Source organism: Vipera berus, assembly GCF_964194415.1.
Source record: "Vipera berus genome assembly, chromosome: 3".
Classification (NCBI taxonomy): domain Eukaryota; kingdom Metazoa; phylum Chordata; class Lepidosauria; order Squamata; family Viperidae; genus Vipera; species Vipera berus.
Genome location: NC_138204.1, coordinates 71,304,687 through 71,322,458, shown reverse-complemented (window position 1 = coordinate 71,322,458; position 17,772 = coordinate 71,304,687). Strand labels below are relative to the sequence as shown.

The 17,772-nt window shown below is 40.2% G+C and overlaps 1 protein-coding gene across 1 annotated transcript in view; it reads left to right on the top strand.

The window, feature by feature from the left end:
• The window catches only part of GNG12 (G protein subunit gamma 12), a 54,350-nt gene that overhangs the window by 15,087 nt on the left and 21,491 nt on the right, over positions 1 to 17,772 (top strand). The window contains exon 2 of the mRNA XM_081325752.1: positions 5,262 to 5,365. The gene's annotated coding sequence lies outside the window, so the exon portion shown is untranslated. The remainder of the gene's footprint in view (positions 1 to 5,261; positions 5,366 to 17,772) is intronic.

Below are 17,772 nucleotides of genomic sequence, written 5' to 3'. Positions count from 1 at the left end.
TCCTGTTGCTGTTGTTAAGTGAAGACTCATGTGATTACAGCTTAAGACTTCCTGCTCTTTTCCAACAAAGTCAGTGGGGAAGCCGGCAGCAAACCGCAAGTCCCAGTCATGACAAGCCTTTCTGTAGGCAGTTCAGAAACAGGTAGGGATGGGTACTGTAGCTTGGTGCAAGCATAGTTGGGCAGGGAAATTGCTGTGGCACAATGTGAATATGGCTGTGTAGGGGAGTGCTGTGACCCAGTGCAAGGGAGGGTGTGTGTATGAGTACTATGGGGTGCAGACAGGTGGAGAGCAGGTAGGTGCAGCGGCTTGGTGTGAACATGGCCAGAGCATGCTGTGGCCAAGTGGGCATGCAGTACAGAGTGCAGGCAGGGAGGTGGTGCAATGCACTCTACAGGGTGCGAGATCTGCAGGACCTCATACTTTGTCAGTTTCCTCATTGACTTTGCTTGTGGGAAGTCAGCAGGGGAGGTTGTAAACAGTGATAACATAACAGCAGGATGTTGCAAAGCTGGTTGCCAAGTGCCTCAACCGTGATCATGTGAGAGAGGAGTGCTGTCATGGCTGCATAAATAGCCCTTGTTCAGCACCATCAAAACTTTGCATAAAAAGCAAATTGAAGTTCTTACGAAAGGCTGTTATCACAAAATCATAAATGTTTTTCCAGAAAAAAAGATGCACAACTCTGACTTACACTGCTCCATTTAGTCCAGATGTGAGCACTAAATCTCTGATTGCTATGCTTAAAGAAAGAATTAGTGGCCCACAACTACAGTGAGTGATAGTTATTAATGTTATCACCAGGGAAAATGGGATATTGGCCCATTTTTCCAGTGTTGGAGGAAGTACTGGGATTTTTAAAAAACATAGATGTGCTATGGTTGTCTGACGGTTTAACATAACCTTTTTCTTTATTTCCTTTATTTTCCAACTGAAATTGGCCAAAACGGGGAGGGGGGGGCTATACCTGTGTTTGAACAGCACAATGTCAGGTTTCTTTGAAACAGGCAGAGAAAATAATGGGTTGAGAACAGTGGTGGGATTCAAATATGTGAACAACCGGTTCTCTGTGTGGATGCCGCTTCCGGAACTCCATTCTGGACCTGGGCAACAAAAAATTAGCTACCGGTTCTGCTGAACTGGTGCGAGCTGGCTGAATCCCACCACTGGTTGAGAACCACAGATTGTTTATCTCTGATCAGACTGCTTCAGTTCTCTAGAATCTTAGCAAGTTTGTTTCACCCAAATATCCTTGATACCGAGGTTTCCTGCTTATGAAACATATTCTGTTACCTAGCAACAGCTCCTCTTTTCCTCATCTTTTTAGTATCTCAAACTAACACTTTAATTCTCCATTATGAAATTCAGGGCACATTAGAGTAATTTTAATAGTACTAAAAAGAGAATCATATAAATGGACTGAAAGCCAATTTAATTACCGTACAATCTAGAGATTAAAAATGACAAATGTAAAGAATAGATTGGTTTTGTACGTCTTATTCATATGCTTAGATTCCTATCCCTGAATGAAAGATGGGATATAAAACTAACAGACATACATTATTTTATAGTGTGTCTGTGCTATTTTTTCCTAAACCCAGATTGTTCTTAAGTTCCACATAATCCCAAACCATTCCAATTAAGTGGCTTGATTATGTTATCTATAGAGATGCAGTGTTGGGCAAAATACCTGTTATGTGCAAAGACCACATGTTATAATAGCAATAGCACTTAGACTTATATACCGCTTCATAGTGCTTTACAGCCCTCTCTAAGCAGTTTATAGAGTCAGCATATTGCCCCCAACAATCTGGGTCCTCATTTTATCGACCTCAGAAGGATGGAAAGCTGACTCAACCTTAAGTTCTACTTAAGCTGATATATTGCTCATGCCTATACACAAGAATCTAATGTTCAACTAACCGTCAGCACTAAATTAGCACTAGATAAGTTAACAGAATTCAAGAGATGCTGGACTTGGACCACTTGTGGGAATGTTACAATTCCAGGCTGATTCCTGTCTTGACTCTGCCCTCAGGCTCTGCCTGTCCTCTTCTTGTAATACTTGAGTCAGGCTGTGGTCAAATACTCATACACTAGTAGGATATTTTAAATCTGAAGCAGGTGTTTAGCTAAAATTCTCATTAGCAGTAGCCTGGGTCCCACTGGAGCTTATGATGAACCATTTTCATTTCTTCCTGGTGGTTAGTAGGCTGTGTGAGTAGAGTGCTGGGAGGGAAACTTATCATATCAGTAAAATAGCACAGTTTAGAGATCAGCAATAGCCCTTTACATTAAGGACCATATGATCCTTTTTCACTTTTTTGTGAAAAGGTTGCAGATATGTTACCGTAAATACAACGTAGTTTTTCCTTTCTTTATATCAAGGGTGTCCAACCTTGGCAACTTTTAAGATCTGTGGACGTAAGTGTTAAAGAGCCAAGACTTAAAGTTGCCAAGGTTCAACACCCCTGATTTAAATAGTCAGCATATCTCCAACACAGCTATGCTCATGGAATTCTGCCTGATATGCCAAAGTGGCACCATTGAACTGTTTATTGCATGGACTCTTAATGTGCCTTTCTCTGCCTCCTCCCGAAGGGTATTTTCTATAGCAGGGGTGTCAAACTCAATTTCATTGAGGGCCGCATCAGCATTGCGGTTGCCCTCAGGGGGCCAGGTGGGTGTGGCCTACTGGGTGGGTGTGGCTAAAGTGTGTATGGCCTACTGGGTGGGCGTGGCCAGCTCTACATCATTCGCATCAAGGGTGCCTATGGGGGCCTGGGCAGGAGTGGGACAGATCTGAGGGTCTCTGGCAGGAGGAGGGTCTCTGGGCCAGGGCCAAGGCAGTGGGGGCCGTTCCCTCACTGTTTCCAAGATGGCTTCGGGGGCCGCATGAAACCACTTCATGGGCCGGATCTGGCCCCCAGGCCTTGTGTTTGACATGTCTGTTCTATAGAGTCCCAGACCTCTGAATAGATTGGGCACAGCATCCATTGGCATGTGGATGGGAAAGATGTGCATGGGAAAGCCTGCTTCGGTATGCATCTGGCCTTCCCTTGGATCACACTGACATATCATCACTCCTGTACAGCGCTTTCTCTTCCACCAGAATCAACATCTGTTGTGTGATTCATTAAATATGAGGGAGAAAATACTCGCACATCCCCTAAAAGTATTACTATTTTTGTGTTTCATTGAATACTACTTTCTTTTACTGTACTGAACCAACTTATTCTACCGCTTTGGATAAAATAACAATAACCACTGAGAGACCTTCTAATTCATGCTGTTTTCTGGCTCACTGAACTGTGCGAATTGGGACAAGAAAGTGTTAAGTATAAGGAAATGGATTTGGGCAAGTGACTTCATCTATTCTAGACCTTCCGGTTGACCTATTGAAGCGGAATGACATCCATTAATCCCCGCCTTCTTCAAGTGTCCTAGCTCCTGTATGGAAATATAGTGCTTCAAGAGGCATTTAATTTTTTCATCAGGGAAACTGGGTGCCAAGTCAAACTCACAGGAACCAGGACTCATGCCACATATCCACCAGTGAGGGAGTGCAGAGAGCATCTCCTCGTAGCCCTAGCGAAGAGATGGCGAACCTTTTAGAGACCAAGTGCCCAAACTGCAACCCAAAACCCAGTTATGTATCGTCGAGTGCCGGGTGGGCATGGCCCATTGGGTAGGTGTGGCCAGTTGGGGGGGCATGGCCCATTGGGTGGGCATGGCTGCAGTGGTAACAGCAGACTGGGTGGGATTAAAAAGTTCAATCAATCAATTCCATCTTTGCAAGATCTTTTTTTTCCCCCGCGAGAACTTGAAATTGATTGATTGAACTTTTCTTTTTTTTTTGCACACAGCGGGGGATGCCTAAAGCGAAAAGGTTTTATAAAACCCAGGTGAAGGACTAGGGCTGGGGTGCTGGCGCGCATGCCCACAGAGAGGGCTTTGCGTGCCAAAGGTTCGCCACCACGGCTCTAGCAGTTTTGCTCATACCACGCTTTTTCACGGCAAGGAGAAATAGAACGGTAAAGCCACAGGCAATCCTAATAATGGTCTGGTAGGAACTGCAGCAAAATCAGCTTCAAATTTACCTAGGCATTTCCTATTCCTCAATTCTCCATGGAGAAGAAACATGAGGATAAAGTAAAGCAGGAGTAGGAGAGCAAGTGGGCTGGGCAGGGAAAAGAGAGCTGAAAGCCTGGGGCAGGGGTAGGCAACTTTGGCTCTTTTATGACTCGTGGACTTCAACTCCCAGAATTCCTGAGCCAGCACAGCTGGCTCAGGAATTCTGGGAGTTGAAGTCCATGAGTCATAAAAGAGCCAAGGTTGCCTACCCCTGGCCTGGGGAATGTGAGCTGGAGGTTGAAGATTTTATTGTATCAGATTTTTGTAGATCATTTTCATAGAAATGAACGCTTTGAAAAATTGTTTTTAGAAACTCCCTTTTTTTTTGAGGTGTCACAAAATTATCTGTGGTTTTATTTAAACAGACAACAGCATTAGCCTCCTGGCAAGTTATTAAGGTTTAATTTCATGATCATGATAGAATTTTGTAATAAAAGTCAAAACAGTCATCTCAATTCTATTAAGTATGTTTGAAAGTGATCTTTTATTGTAAGGTAAACAGAAAGCAAGCCAAGGCTGAAATTGAATATTGACTGAATTGGCAGTAACCCCCCATTTAACTCAATGAAATGTATATCCATTTATGTGTGTGTAAAGACAGACACTAGAAATTTTAAACAGAATAATTTCATACCAAAGGTTTGAATGGTGCTTTGTCTTTCAGGCTATTTATTTTAATATAAGATTTATTTTTCTAGAAGCCAATGTAAGGTTTGCAGTCATGTTGAACATTCGGTGTATTGTCAAAAGTTGCATTTTTATGCGTCAACAAATATGCCATTAAAAACATTCTGATTTATAAGCTGTGGTTTATAAACCACAGTGACTTGAGTTCACCAAAAAAAATTGATGCAAAAATTGCATTATGGCATAGCAGGGTATATGAGTTCAGCCAACGGTCCACTTGCTTTTGTGCTTATTGAACATTATATTCCACTGTAAGCACTTTAAGGAAAGCAAGCATTTCCATTTAACTATAATATTATTAGCAACCAGAAATGTTTAAAAAGAAAAGTCTTTATAGCACTTTTACTGCTGCAAGAAGAGGTACGGTTCCCTATACAGAGACATTTTTTTTTCCTTTTCATTATGTATAGATTTAATTCCTGATATATCTTGTTTTACAGATTTGCCAAAAGCCAAGTACACTATTTGTGGTGGAAAAAGGATTGGAAGCCAGATTACCTGATTTCTGGTGCTTTAAAAGCCCAAGTGTTCCTGTTCTTTGAAGGTATTTTTTTCCAAAAAATGGCATGCTTATTTTCAAGTTCAGGAATTATTAGTATTTTTTATACTTTAGTTTGTGGGAAATTTTGTTGGACTGCCTCACTGGGCTTGGCTTTCTGATCTATTGATTTAAAAGTTACAACAAACTGCCTTGCATCTCCAGACTGGACTAATAATAAAATGTTTGCATAAATTAATTAAAAGCTGGCTGTTTAGGAATTAAGTTTAATGTATTACCTGGAAGTTATAAATAATAACTTACTATTTTTATTTATAAATTTTACCGAAGTTCTAAATTTACATTCATATATTTAATGTTATCAGGATTAAGGTGTTTAATAGTATTGAAGACGAAACTTTCTTAGACATTATCACTGATCTGGAGAAAGTAGTGTAAAACCCAATGGAAGGTTTGGTAGAAAGGTAACTAGCCAAGGATATTAAGCTGATGACAGTAGGCAGTGAGGCATAATCAAGAATTGCTTATGTTTTCTGGGATCAGAAACCCAGGACTGCAGTAATCGGAGACAGATCTTTCAGTCAGTACAAATAGTCCTTGAGTTACAACCACAATGATGATGATGATGATGTTGTTGTTGGAAGGGACCTTGGAGGTCATATAGTCCAACCCCCTGCTCAGGCAGAAAACCTTATACCATTTCAGGCAAATGGCTGTCCAGTCTCTTCTTGAAAACTTCCAGTATTGGAGCATTCCCCGCTTCTGGAGGCAGGTTGTTCCACTAGTTAATTGTTCTAACTGTCAGGAAGTTTCTCTTTAGTTCTAGGTTGCTTCGTTCTTGGATTAGTTTCCATCCGTTGCTTCTTGTCCTGCCTTCAGGCGCTTTGGAGAATAGCTTAACTCCCTCTTGTTTGTGGCAGCCCCTGAGATACTGGAACACTGCTATCATGCCACCCCTCGTCCTTCTCTTCATTAAACTAGACATACCAAATTCCAGCAACTGTTCCTTAAATGTTTTAGCCTCCAGTCCCCTAATCATCTTTCTTGCTCTTCTCTGTACTCTTTCTAGAGTCTCAACATCTTTTTTACATCATGGTGACCAAAACTGGATGCAGTATTCCAAGTGTGGCTTTACCAAGTCACTGTAAAGTGGTATTAACACTTCACGTGATCTTGATTCTATCCCTCTGTTAATGCAGCCTAGCACTGTGTTGGCTTTTTTGGCAGCTGCAGCACACTGCTGGCTCATATTTAAGTGATTGTCCACTAGGACTCTGAGATCCCTCTCACAGTTACTACTACTGAGCAAGGTAGCACCTATACTATACTTGAGTCCAAACTGAGTCCAAAATTTCTATTGCTAAGCAAGACAGTTCTTAAGTAAATTTTGCCGCATTTTGCGACCTTGCTTGCCACAGTTATTAAGTGAATTATTGCAGTCATTAAGTGAATCTGGCTTCCCTGTTAACTTTGCAAAAGATTGCAAAAATGATCACATGACCCTGGGACCCTGCATTTGCCATAAATGCATGCCCTATGCCAAGCGTCTGAATTTTCATCACGTGACCACAGGGATTCTGCAACAGTTGTAAGTGAAAATGGTCATACGTCAGTTTCTTTCAATGCCATTGTAATTTCGAACGTTCACAAAACAAATGGTTGTAAATCGAGGACTATAGGTACTGTGGATAGACCGTAGAGCAGAGCTGGCAAAATTTTCTGCAGCTCGAGGAGTGTTTCTTTTTTAAAACAATTTTTAGGGAATCAAGAACTGCAAGGGGCATAGCAGCAATAAGACAATGTCCCCACTTCCGAGAAATAACAATTGCTGGCCTTTGAGGGGATTGGAATAGTTAAAAACTAAGCCTATAGGAAGTTTTAGAAATATGACAGTAACAATATAAAATACAGAAAACCATGATACAGGTAGGACTCAACTTAAACCGGGTTACTTAATAACTGAAGTTGCAATGGATTCCCCTCCCCAAAAGGTACTTCTGACCCAATGTTGAAGTTATGATAGCCATAGTACCACATTCATGTTCATTTGATTGCATTTTGGGCTCTTGGCAACTGGCTTCTCTTTATGGCCATTTGCAGTGTGCCGCAGTCATGGGACCCTGATTTTCAAAGTGTTTCCCTGGTTTCTAGCATTTCATTTTCCGGCAAAAATGCCCATTGGGAAAAATTAATTCAGCTAACAATCACTGCATAAAATGTTGTCAAATTGGGTCTGGTCACATGGTAACCTGTGGTGCCCTTTTAACAACTGCAGTGACTCGCAACTGCAATTCTGGACTCACTTTGGTTGTAAGTCGGGGACTCATGCCATCACTCTGTTGTACAGTTTCTGGAGGCCACAAAAAAGAGTCTGAAGACCCAAAGCAGCCTGTAGGTCAGGGGTAGGCAACCTCGGTTCTTTTATGACTCATGGACTTCAACTCCCAGAATTCCTGAGTCAGCTGACTCAGGAATTCTGGGAGTTGAAGTCCATGAGTCATAAAAGAGCCGAGGTTGCCTATCCCTGCTGTAGGTGAACCAGCCTTGCTGAAGAGAGTTCATTGTTTACTGTATTTCCAGTTCTAGATGAGCAGTCATATACATTCTGAGCCTTCTTGAGGAATGGAAAGTCTTAAAAAGTTGATCTTATGCTGAAATTTTAGCACTCTTTCTCTCTCCCCCTCGTGTGTTATCTGTGTTAGCAGGTAGCATTTGAAAGCACAAAGTTTTGGGTGAAAATATCAGTATATCAGTCAGAATATATTATCTTGAGCCCAACTTTTGTTGACTACTTTCTCTTTGTGTTAGTGGTTGTAGTATTGAATCTAAGAAATAGTCACGTTTCAAGAGTTTACTTTTTTTTCTCTGTCAAATAAGCAGTACATTATTTATAGTTGGCAAATCAGACTATGTTTAAATCTAAAATATATTTTTACCAGAAACTGCCCTGAATTACTGTTACCTTTGTCCACTAGAGGTCAGGCTTCTACCAGGCCTAAATATTTTGAGACTTGCATAATTTTTCAACCTATAAACTGTTCTGTTTACTAAGGTTAAAAGCTTAGTCATTCATTTGAAACCAGAATTTGTATTGGGGGAGTGTTGAATTGAAGGGATAATTTTTGTGTTGTTTGACCTGTGCTTTTCTAATTTTCAAGTCTTGGCCAAAGGATACTGGAGAAAATTTAATTTCTGTGGAAAAATGACTATTTAGGAAACTCAAGGTGATGCACGTGGTGCTAGTCTATGCTCTGTGTTCACAATAACCCGGTGAGGAAGGTTAGGCTGAAAAATAATATGTAGGCCGGAATCATTCATTGAACTATGAAGTCAGGTAGAACTGGAATCTAGGCATTCCTGGTTACAATTAAACAGTCTAATCGTTAGATGAAACTGCCCCTCATTGTTTTCAATAGTGGTTAAGTGGTAAACATTAACATAAATATTAAAAATATGCATTAAGTTTGTTCATAGACTGCCAGCTGTCCTCAGCACACAATGTGGTGTGTTTCTGTATCCTTAAATGACTTATCTGGAAATGTCAGATATATATGTTAGCACAACAGGAATCTGAGGACTAGCTCCGTGAGTGATCTGGGGCATTCAGAAGCTCATTAATTACAGGAGCTTTTACAGGTAGACAGACCTGTGTCTGTCTTCCGTTCACTTAGTTTCCCAGTCTTTGAAAAGATTTGCTGTCTATTCAGTTTTCGTTTCATTTAATATATGCTTATTAATTTGATGTATTTAGTTTAAAAATTGAAAATGATGAAAGAGAAAAAAGAACAGAAGAAAAAGAAAAGAGGGGAGGGGGTTAGTTTCCCAAGGTAAAAGATATATTGTGGATGGTGTGTAGCCCCCGGTTCCCCCCTTTTTTGCCTTCCCACAAGCTTCCTGAATTCCAGCTCATGAAATTTAGTATCAAACTGCTATTGGATATTATTATTTATTTATTATATTTTTATCCTGCCTTTATGACTTCATAAGTAACTCAAGTCAATGAGAATGCATAATAGTCCTTCCTGCTCCTGTTTCCCCTTCTACAACAACCCTGTGAGGTGGGCTGGGCTGAAAGAGAGTGACTGACCCAAAGTCACCCAGCCAGTTTTCATGCCCGTGGCGAGACTAGAACTCATGGTTTCCTGGATTCTAGGTCTGCACCTAAACCGCCATATCAGCAAAATTAATAAGTTTGTTAGGATTGACAAAAACAGAAAGCCAAAATGTAAAAGCTTCCATCTTCCCTCTTGGAAGCTGTTCCAATTGTCTCACAGCCGCAATATACCACAATCCTGCCCCCAAAGGGAAAGCATCCTTCCCTGTCTGCCAAGGCACTGCCAAACTTCAGTGTAAAGTATTGCATAGTAGTAGTAGTATTTTTTAAAAAGCGCCACATCCCACATGAAATCTAGGTGCACCTTCTTGTTCTTCCGGCAAAGCCTGAGTTTACTTCCAATTTTTTTCTGCATTCCCATAGTTACTGGTAACTGAAGCAGGCAGGATCTGATTTCTGTCAGGAAAGGGGGAAGCCGACTTCATGTAGCAGTTCCTTGTTCGGATGACGAAGGGGAGCAGGTTATTGTTCCTTTTGCTTGGTGTTTATCCGGGGAAGTGAATGCTCGCACCTTTCCAGCAGCTCTTGGTCCTTGGCCAAATAGCAAAAGCAAGCAGGTGGCTAGATTCATATCTGACACTAAATTTTCGTATGGTTTCTTTGCTTTTGACTTAGCATGACCTGTGAATCAAGCAACTCTGGTATGTTCACATTTCAACCAGGCTGGTATTGCTCATTCCACAAGTCATGATTAAAGCAAGCCATGTTTTAATGCAATACAAGAACCTAGCCCATATTTACCTTCTGATCTATTGTCCCAGGGCAGTTTGTAAGTGAGCACTCTGTGGGGGTTAGTACAGAATTACTTTCCATTATTTTCTGTTCAAATTCGTGAATAGAATTTCAAGACTACTAAGCCAGCGTTTCCCAAATATTTCCGGGTTGGTGGCCTGGAGCAAGGGGGAGGGGAGGAAGAGGGGATGGTTTTGTGTGAGGGGCATGTGCACGTGCACACAGCTTCAAGTGGGGCTGTGAGCTCCAGCACCCGCCACTCGTGCAAGTAGGGCTGCATGCATGGGTGCGCAGTGGTTCACCACTCACGTGGCCTGGTTGCAAATAGTCCAGAGCCTGGTAGTGGTCTGTGGCCCACAGATTGGGGACCCCTGTACTAGTTTCTCCAGAAAATATTGTGAAACCTTTGTGTGCTTTTCAAGTTGAGGATAGTCCTGTAAACACAGATAGCTTGCTCTGTGACTATGTCATAATTTCTTCAAATCCAGGTGATTTTCTACGGTCTTATCTTTTTAACATATATAAGTTAGCCAATTGTTGCTTTTTCTGTCCTTTTCAAACACTTTTCTCTTGCCCTGTCTGTAAATCCTGTCTTTTCAGAGATTTTGAGAACTAGTATAGAATATAACTGCACATTGTGACAGAAATGTGTTGCTATCTTCATCTCAAAGCTCAGAAGATGCAAATTATATCTTTGCAATGTCTGTTGTAGGAATGGATAAAGTTTTGTGGTTTCCCAGAGCTGTGTATATAAAAAAAACATAAAAACAAAAATGTCTGCTTGGGTTCTGTTGTTAACTATATAAGTCAAGGTTCCCCCGCACATGTGTGCTAGTCGTTTACAACTCTAGGGGCCAGTGCTCATCTCCGTTTCAAAGCCGAACAGCCAGCGCTTGTCCAAGGACGTCTCCGTGGTCATGTGGCCGGCATGACTAGACGCCAAAGGTGCACGGAACACTGTTACCTTCCCACCGTAGTGGTCCCTATTTTCTACTTGCATTTTTATGTGCTTTCGAACTGCTAGGTTGGCAGAAGCTGGGACGAGTAACAGGCGCTCACTCTGTTACGCGGCACTCGGGATTCGACCCGCCAAACTGCCGACCTTCTGATCGACAAGCTCAGTGTCCTAACCCACTCAGCCACCGCGTCCCTTGAAGTAGCATAACTGTGCTTAAATAAATAATATACTACAATGTAGCTGAAGTTCCAATATTGAAAAAAATCATCGCCACTACAGCATTTATATACCTGCCCCTCTTTTTAGTGATGACAACAGGTTTTTTTTAAAGGGGCCAGATAGAAGGGTTCATACAGTTAGTCCCTGACTTACAACAGTTCATTTAGTGACCATTTGAAGTTATGATGGCACTGAAAAAAGGGACTTATTACCATTTTTCACACTTACAACTGCTGCAGTATTCCCCATGGTGAAGTAAATCAAAATTCAGATGCTTGGCAACTGACTCATATTTATGACGGTTGCAATGTCCTGGGGTCATGGGATTACCTTTTGTGACCTTCTGACAAGCAAAGTCAATGGGGAAATCAGATTCACTTTATAACCATGTTACTAATGTAACAACTGCAGTAATTCATTTAACAACTATAGCAAGAAAAGTCACAATATGGGGCAAAATTCACTTAACAACCATCTCTCTTAACCACAAAAATTTGGGCTTAATTGTGGTCATAAGTCGAGGATTACTTGTACATGTGTAATCCTAGGGGATATTTAAGCGTTGGCTAATAACTGTAGAGCCAGTACATTGCCACATTGGACTGTAACGTTTCTGATCATATAAGAATTGTATTTCTTATTAGTATTTAAACTATTTGATACAAATAATTCAGTATTCTTATTAAAGGAAGGTGGTACATAAAAACCCAGAAAATTGTTCTTGCGCTGAACCCAGATTGGTTTGGTACATCCAGTGCATTATCCATATTCAATAAATAATAATAAATAATAATAATATGGAAAGTTGTTCAATTTTATGTTAACCCAATAACTTGTTGTATCTTAACATGCTGTACCATCTGGCCTATTGTGGTTTATTTCATAAACCAATGAAACAAACTTAGCAAGATAGATGAATTCACATTGTGAATCGCATACTCTGTCTAGTGATTCAATCCAGAATCTAGGGATGTTGCTTTGGATAATGAATTAATTTCATTTCCCTCCAAATGCTGGCTGATAATTTTTATATGGTTGCTTATGTATGTTTAATTTTTAAATGTGATTACTTATCTGTCTCTTTTAATTCACAATTAAGGGCTTGGGGAATTGTTTACCATTCAAGAATTGATTAGAATGACTTATAATCCCTGTAAATATAAATAAAGACATACAAGCAGTTGTGCAAACAGTATTCATTGTAAGAAACCCTTTAGCTAACAATTTAAAGTTCGCTGTGGAACACTTAAAAAGGACCTTGACCTAATGGTTTTCAGAAATAATTAGAAGGAAAAAGAAAAAGACTGTTTCTTATAAGAAAAGGATAGGAGAGAAAGGGAACGGGAAGGGTGGAGATTTGTTAGTCGACATTTTCTACCTACCTAATCTTTTTTTGGAAAATAATTACATTTAGCATTTTCATATCTACATACCACTAACTATCTAAAGTACCTTAAGGACTAAAAGTGCCACATTTACATAGTTGGGATACCTCTAGAGCAGATTGAACTTGACTCCAGAGCATTCTGCTATTGTCACTGTTTATCCATCCCTGGAATTCAGTTTTGGCATTGCAGAAGCATCTGTGGAAAGCTGCAGGCTGCTGATGAAGGAATAAATTGGACTGAAAAACACAGGGTAGCGTGAAGGAAATGAGTCTGTCCAGTAAAGCTGGTGTGTGGTTTGCTTATTTATTTATTTCAGCTTAAAACTGCTAATTTGCGTGTGTTAGATTATGAATAAATTGTTCTGTTACGTTGAATAAATGACCTTCATTCTTAAGAGATACACTTACGCTTATACTTATACACTTATACAACCAGGCTCAAGGTTGACTCAGCCTTCCATCCTTCCGAGGTAGGTAAAATGAGGACCCAGATTGTTGGGGGCAATAAGCTGACTTTGTAATAATGCCGCTTGGGGGGGAGGGCTGAAAGCCCTAATAAGCAGGCATATACATAGAACGAAGGTTATTGCTAAGCACATTGATTTGTGCTTTAGATTGTAAGCCGCCCTGATTCTTCGGAGAAGGGCGGGATATAAATGGGATTTTTTTTTTAAAAAAGTGAACCTGCACACAATTGCATAACTGTTTCTGGGCTCTCAAGGTGATGAGCCTACATTTGTCCTACAAGTTAAAGCATTTCAAAGAAAAGAAAGAGATGATGAGACAGTGCCTTTTCATTGATTGAAATGGGACCCCAATAGGGACCTCCTACATTGGGTGGGGGGGTGGGGTGGCTGACATGGTAGAAAAGATCCCCACCCCCAGGCCACCCTGTCTTGGTTATCAGCTTCTTATTTAACCTTCTTAATTTTAAATCATTTTGTGTTATCTTTTTTTTACCTTTCTATCATTCTGTAAGCCACCCAGTCGCTGTACTAGTGAGATGAGTGATGTATCCATTTAACAAACAAACAAATAAAATTAATTTACATTTATTGGCTGTCCAGGGGACTCTTAGATTTTTGTTTTTGACACATCTCGAACAGCATAGCCACATTTAATAAATACATTTTTAAAAGGTGGTAGGAGTAAAATATAGTAATAGGAGACAACAGTGATGTTCTAGTGGAATTGACAGAGATTTGCTTCCTGGAACATTTTCTACTTGAGGTGTAGGAACACTTGGTTAGCCTGCTTTCAATGGTTCATTGCACCTATTGCAATATGTTCATTTATTTACAGGATTGTACCATATCTGTGCTCCCGGCCATTAATTATTCACTCTGAACTAAAGGCTCCAATAACAGCGAGAGTGTAGCATATTCTGGACAGTCTTGTCATAAGAAGGCTCATTGCTACTGCTTCTGTAAGAATCCATAATTATACCTCCAGGAGATACAAAGGAGAAAAAAAATTCTGCTTTTCTATTATTTATTATGGGGAGGAGGGTGAAAAGAACTTGGTTTTAGTCTAAAGGCCAAAAAAGCACCAAGGAAGTACATTACAGGCTTCAAACTAACGAAAGGATGGAGCACAGTCCCAAATGCCTCAGTGAGCATTTATTTGTCTAGAGAAGAGAGGGAGGGAGGTGGGAGGGGGAGAGGGAGGGAGGGAGGGAGGGGCTGAATATTATAAAATATTTTAATTTGGATTGTAGTATGAAGAAGGAATTGAAGGTAAAAGGAAAGTACCCCAAGTCTTCCCTATGTTTAATCATTCTATGGCTGCCTCTGTGCCATCAGTTTAAAAAGGAGATGGATTTCACGCAGATTGTTATCTCTGATCAGAGCAAATAATTTACTGTTCCAACCAGATTATTTCATCATTCTCACTTTGAAAGAAAGCCTCAGAATGGCACTTCTCTTCCTTTCTCCTACATTACATCATTAGGTTAGGTTCGTTCATGAGGCAATTTAATTACAATAAAATGAAAAACTCTGGAAAATAATATGAAAAACCTATTTATAATTAGCTTACTTTTTTTGTAGTCCTTGTTCAAAAACAGCATAGAACAAAATAGTATCTTTTCACAGATTTACACTCTTAATTAAATTTGAATGGGAGGGAAGAAGGGAAGGGAAATTCCAGGCATAAATAAAGTGACTCAGAGTCATTTCAACTTTGAGTCAGGTTTGGCTTGTTTAAGCCAGGGGCTTGTCTGCCATTTGGGGAATCTCCGTTTGTGAGTCTTGGAAGTGCACAGGATGTGTATTGGATCCATGTCCCTCCCGGTTGGTTGAAGCTGCTTGGGAAGGAATGATGAATTCATCTTTAAGTGATGAGGTCTCCTCCTCAAGAAGCTACTGCTGGAAGCAGCAGTTGGATAATTTCCAAAGAGGTCTCCAACCTCCCATTTTTGGGGAGGATTATAGAGAAGGTGGTGGAGCTGCAGCTTCAGAAGTCCTTGAGGAAGTGGACTAGGATTAAAAGACCCTACTTACAATCACTCGTGCAATGTGGGTCCACATCAGTTTGCCTTTGCACAATAGGCCAGGAAGTTACAGCTGATTCAGAATATATTACTTATAGTCCTTGACTTACAGCTGGGTTCCATTATAGTTGTAGGTCAAGGACTATGTGTTGGGGAGGTGCATCTCAATTCACTTGGGAAATTCCTGCTTTTAAGAGCTGTACTAGCTTCCACTTGGCTCCTGGGTGAAGTTTGAAGTGCAGGTTATCATCTGTAAAGCCTTCATAGCTCAAGGAGTGATTATCTACAGGACCACCTGTCTTCACTTATGTCCTCCTTATTTATTAGATCATATTCCACTGTTAAAATTATGTTTTTTGTGGAACCTGAGAAACAAGGTTTTGGCTGCTCTTGCCCTGTGGGATAATATCCCCTTGAGCTTTGGACAGCTCTGACCATGTTCCCATTTAAGAAAACATTTCAACAGACTGTTGCCTGGAGTTGGTTGGATGGTTGAGAAAATCTAATTTATTCAACAAATAATTCTAACTAGAGTTCAACATGGAAAGTGGACAAATGGTGGATCGGTTATGTCAACCCAGTAGAGTGGGGATGGAATTTCATGCCATCAAAATATGTTTGCTGTGGCAATGATCTGAAAAGTGTCCCACTGGAACCGGGAAGCCATCTCTCCTTGATGATAGTCGCTTTGTTCAGTGCCATTGAGCTAATTAGGTACATCTGATAAGGTAGTCCTCAGCTTACAGCCATTCATTTAATGACCATTCAAAGTTATAGTGGCACTGAAAAAAGTGGCTTGTGACCTTTTTTCAGACTGACAAGCATTGCAGCATCCCCATGGTCAAGTGATCGAAGTTTGGACGCTTGGCAACAGGCATATATTGTATTTATGATGGTTGCAGTATCCGGGATTGTGCGATTGCCTTTTGTGATCTTCTAACAAGCAGAGTTAACGGGAGGGGGGGGGGAGCCAGATTCATTTAACAACCATGTTACTAACTTAACAACTGCAGTAATTCACTTAACAACTATGGCAAGAAAGATTGTAAAAATGAGGCAAAACCCACTTAACTGTCTTGCTTAACAATGGAAATTTTGAGTTCAGTTATGATTGTAAGTCGAGGACTGCCTGTGGTTGGGTCTCATTTGTTTTCAGTTTGTGGCAACTATACTCTAAATAACATTGCTAAATGTTATTTGTTAAATAACATTGCTACAGGTGGTCCTTGACTTACAATCACTGAACTCAAAATTTCCATTGTTAAGGAAAACAGATAAGTGAGTTTTGCCTCATTTTACAACGTTCCTTGCCATAGTTGTTAAGTGAATTACTGCAGTTGTTAAGTTAGTAACATGGTTGTTAAATGAATCTGGCTTCCCCCGTTGACTTTGCCTGTCAGAAGATGCCAAAAGGCAATCACTTGTTTTGTTAAAGACAAGAGCAGTTTACATTCCCTAGTCTAGTTTAGTCTGTAGGATTTTCAGACTCTAAGCCTGAGGGGAAATTGCTTAAAGAAATTTATGTAGAATTCACCAGGCTGTGAAAATGGTGCAGGAAATACTGAATACACCAATGAAGATTGTAGGGCCCAGTTACATGTTATTTTGGCTCCAACTCTGGTTAGTCAGAGATCACGAGCTCAGGGAGAAAATCAACAACTTTTGAGAACAATAAACAGCAACTTGGAAAGTATAAACACTATTTGATCATGAATGAGACTGGGTTAGCAATTAAACTTGAAGAATATACCTAGAACAATAAGCTTATTGGTGAAGTTTTTAAAGTTGTTTTTCAAGTAGAGGTTAAAAACAAAGTTTTGGAAGGTCAGTCGGTTAGCTGACAGCTTAAACAACAAACTCCTGCTGCTTACTGACCAGCCATTAATGCGTACCTCTTTAGCTGTTTTTGCAAGAAAATTGCTAGAATAACCTAATAATTTACCAGGGTTGTATTATGACAGTATGGTACTATGATTGTATAAGCCTCAAATATGGCTTTTTCCGGGAGAGCCAATTGATAGTGATTGAACAATTTGAACCAGCAGACCGCTTTATAAGCAAGAAAGCAGAAATATTAGAAGTTGCAGCTTCATATTTTGATTAAACTCAGCATTCAGCTTTGCTAGAAGACATTTGGAAATATTGGGGCCTTATAAACAGCTCACTAGTTTGGAACTGGGCTTAGTTTTTGCACAGGGAAAGACTCCTAAGGGCTTGAAATCTGAAATGGAGGATAGTAGTAATGTTTTCACGCCTGGCTTATCCATTTTTGCTATTACCTGTGCAGGATTCCAGAGAATCTCTCAAGCTTGAACTATTTCAGGAAACCCATATGGCTACAAAAAGAAAGGAAAGACATAGAGAAGTCAAAAGAAAGAGGAGAAAAATAACTTAGCTCCCAAAGAGTTACATCCGGAAGAGGGGCAGCCATATACATTTAATAAATAAAATTAACCCTCTTCCTCTAGAAGGAGAGTTTCATGAATGATGATCCAACTAGGATCACATGTATCAAGTGCATAATTAAGAATGAAACTCCCGTCTAATTTGT